Source organism: Belonocnema kinseyi, chromosome 8, assembly GCF_010883055.1.
Source record: "Belonocnema kinseyi isolate 2016_QV_RU_SX_M_011 chromosome 8, B_treatae_v1, whole genome shotgun sequence".
Lineage (NCBI taxonomy): Eukaryota > Metazoa > Arthropoda > Insecta > Hymenoptera > Cynipidae > Belonocnema > Belonocnema kinseyi.
Window position 1 is genome coordinate 27,860,395 of NC_046664.1, and position 3,617 is coordinate 27,864,011.

At 28.6% G+C, this 3,617-nt stretch overlaps 3 non-coding genes across 3 annotated transcripts; 1 reads left to right on the plus strand and 2 right to left on the minus strand.

Moving 5' to 3' along the window:
• The first annotated feature begins 539 nt into the window (after window positions 1-539).
• On the plus strand, window positions 540-612 carry Trnak-uuu. Its single transcript has one exon. It is a non-coding gene; the product is annotated as a tRNA-Lys (tRNA).
• Window positions 613-1,015: 403 nt separating this feature from the next.
• Trnak-uuu lies at window positions 1,016-1,088 on the minus strand. Its single transcript has one exon. It is a non-coding gene; the product is annotated as a tRNA-Lys (tRNA).
• Window positions 1,089-1,848: 760 nt separating this feature from the next.
• On the minus strand, window positions 1,849-1,921 carry Trnak-uuu. The gene has a single exon. It is a non-coding gene; the product is annotated as a tRNA-Lys (tRNA).
• Window positions 1,922-3,617: the final 1,696 nt, after the last annotated feature.

The window sequence follows — 3,617 nt, forward strand, 5'->3', positions numbered from 1 at the left end:
TAATTTCAAATATACAACTGAAAATTCTTTAATTTTAAATAAATAAAAATTTATGAAATAAATTAATAAGAATTAAATAAACATTCCGAAAAGAGGGTCATGTAAGAGATTAACAGTCAATTTTTGCATTCCAAGTCAATATTAGCATTTTAGACTCATGTAACGCAAAAAATGTTTCCTAAATAGTTCAATTTTAAAGATTTACAATACAAGACATTATATATAAAATTAAGGATTTAAATTCCTAAATATTTATACTTAAGAACTTAAATCCTTTCTTTTACAAAAAATGTTTCGAATCGTAAATCTTTCAAGGATCTTTGAAACAAGGAATATTTTGAAACAAATTTGAATTTTAGGGTGGCAAAAAAATTAACATTTTCCTATATTGTGATATAAATCTTTATAGCTCCATATAATAATCTCTGCAGGGATTTAAAAGCTTGATCCTCAGCTGAAGTCTCATCTCCTACCAAGCGAGCTAAACGGGAAATATTAGAATTTGTGCAGTAAGTAGTAACTTTCAATTTTATTATATCGCCCGGATAGCTCAGTCGGTAGAGCATCAGACTTTTAATCTGAGGGTCCAGGGTTCAAGTCCCTGTTCGGGCGTATTTTTTTCTTCAGTAATAATATTTACTTACCGTGAATAAATATTCGAAAGACCCTATTCTATAGAATAATTCATTTGGATCACAGAAAGAATCATTTCTTTGGATCGAAGAATTTGGTTTCGATTCAATTTTTTTTTTATACGGAAATAATTCTTCATAAACGATAATAAATAAATAAATAAATTCATTCATACACGAATAAATTCCTATATCGGTTCCATATAAATATCTGTAAAGGATGATTTCCGAAACTAAAAAAAAAAAAAAAAAATTTGAATCAAAAACAGATTCTTTGAAACAAAGAAATGATTCTTTCTCTGATCCAAATAAATTATTCTGTAGGGTAGTTCCTTTTAAATATTTCTAAAGGGAAAATAAATATTATTATTGAAGAAAAAAGGCGCCCGAACAGGGACTTGAACCCTGGACCCTCAGATTAAAAGTCTGATGCTCTACCGACTGAGCTATCCGGGCGATGTGATCAGAGTGGATGTAACTCAGGGGCGCATACTTCCTTCGCCACCGGGGTAGCGACGGGTCATTTTCTGATAAAAAAAAGCTTTTTGTTCATTTTTACTTAAAATTATGAATTGTTTAGTATTATTTTCAATAAAATCTACATTTTCCAGTCCATCTCACTCAAAGCCACACCCCACCCACCAACCTCTTGGGTACCCCCCCCCATCCCCCAGTTGGGGTAGCAACCGCTATTTTTCATACATGGTTTGAGCGCCCCTGATGTACCTACTTACAGAAAAAAATCTAATATTTCCCGATTAGCTCAGTCGGTAAAGGATCAGACTTTTATTGTGAGGGTCCAGGGTTCACGTCCCTTTTCGGGTGTCTTTTTTTCTTTAGTCATAATATTTATTTCCCTTGAAGAAATATTTAAAAGGCACTATCCTATAGGCTAATTGATTAGTATCAAAGAAAGACTCATTTCTTTGTACCAAAGTATCTGTTGTGGGTTTAAATTCTTTTTTTTTAGATTAAGAAATAGTCATTTTGCAAATATTTAGTGAGAATTGAGAAACAAATAAATTCCTTTATCGGTGCTCTGTAAATATTTGCAAAGGATGATTTCCAAATAAAAAGAAAGGAATTTGAACCCAAAACAGATTCTTTGATCCAAAGAAGTCATTCTTTCTTTGATCCAAGTAAATTATTCTATTCGATAATGCTTTTCAAATATTTCTTCAAGGGAAATAAATATTATTATTGAAGAAAAAAAAGACGCCCGAACAGGGAGTTGAACCCTGGACCCTCAGATTAAAAGTCTGATGCTCTACCGACTGAGCTATCCGGGCAATGTGACGAATGTGGAAGTAACTACTTACTGAAAAAATTATAATATTTTCCGGTTAGCTCAGTCGGTAAAGCATCCGACCTTTAATCTGATAGTTCAGTCACTCCAGGGTCCCTGTAGTCCCTGTAGTCCCTGTAGAGATTAGTATATAGAGATACAAATATTTATATCAAAAGATAGGAAAATTGTAATTTTTCCCTACACTAAAATCCAAAATTTTCGGAAATAATCCTTGTTTTAGAAAAGTATTAAGAAAAAGTCATGTTTTAATTCGGTAAATCAAGTTAAAAAAAATTTAATAAACTATTATTTAAAAAAAATAAATATGACATAAATACTTTCTTGGTTTGTTAATTTTCTTCGAAGTTTTACATTAATTAGATTAATTAGATGTAAATGGCATCCATAAACTATTTTATAAGTTTTAGGCTGTTTTGAGCCCCCCCCCCCTCAGAGAAAGTAATGTGGCCCAACATTTTATCAATATATAGGAAACAAGTTTATTTTTCACAAAAAAAACTAAGAATGCTGGAATACATTATTTGAAATAAAATTAATATAAATACTGTATTGAATGCGATATGAATCAATTGAACTTCCCAAGATTTTAAAATGCAATATACATATTGAATTTTTAACAATCAAGATTTTTTCTAATCAAGAAACTAAAAAACTAAAAATAAAATAGTGCAATTATCAGATAAGAAAATTAATTTTTAACAAAACAACAAATGAATTACCAACACAAAAGTTCAATTTCAAACCAATGTATCTTCAAAAAATATGAATTTAAAACCAAACTAGTGCAACTTTTAGCAAAGTAGTTGCATTTGCAACTTAGAAAGATGAATTTTCCACAAAAATTCTAATTTACAAACAAAATGATAAATTTGTTAGCAAGAAAGGTAATGTTTTAGTAAAAAAAAAAGAATTTCTACAAAATACATTAATTTGCAACAAAATGGTCTAATTTCTAAACCACAAGGATAAATTATCTACGAAATGGGTAAATTTACAACTAAAAAGATGAATATTCACCGAAACAGTTACATTTTTTTGAAAAAGGATAATTTTTCAGCAAGAAGATTCATTTTTGACAACAACAAAAAACATGAAATTTTAACAACTTGAATTAATTTTTTAACAAAATAGTTGAATTTTAGGACCAAAAAGAAGAATTATACATAAAATGGTTCAAGTTTCAAGTAAAAAATATTATTTTTCAACAAAAAATCTAATTTTTTAATTTTGAACCAAATAGTTCAATTTAAACCGAATATACGCATTTATAACAGAAAAGTTAATTTTCAATCCAATAATGAACTTGTATAGCGATTTATTTAATTTTCAACCAAGCCGGATTAATTTATATCCAAAAATTTACATTGTTAAACAATAAAGGATGGATTTTCATCTAAGAAGAATTATTTTCGACCGAACAATTTTCAAGAAAATGCATAAATTTTCAATTTAATAAAATCAATTTTCAATCAAAATATTAACTTTCAACCATAAATAGAAAAGTTACAATGTTAATTGGAAATATTGATTCTCACCGAGAAACAAAAGAAAAACGAATTTTCAAATCAATAGTTACAATTTCAACATAAGAGACGAATTTTCAACCATAATGATAAATCTTTTTAAAAACTGAATTCTTAACAAAAGAGTTGAATCCAAATGAGAACTCTATACCC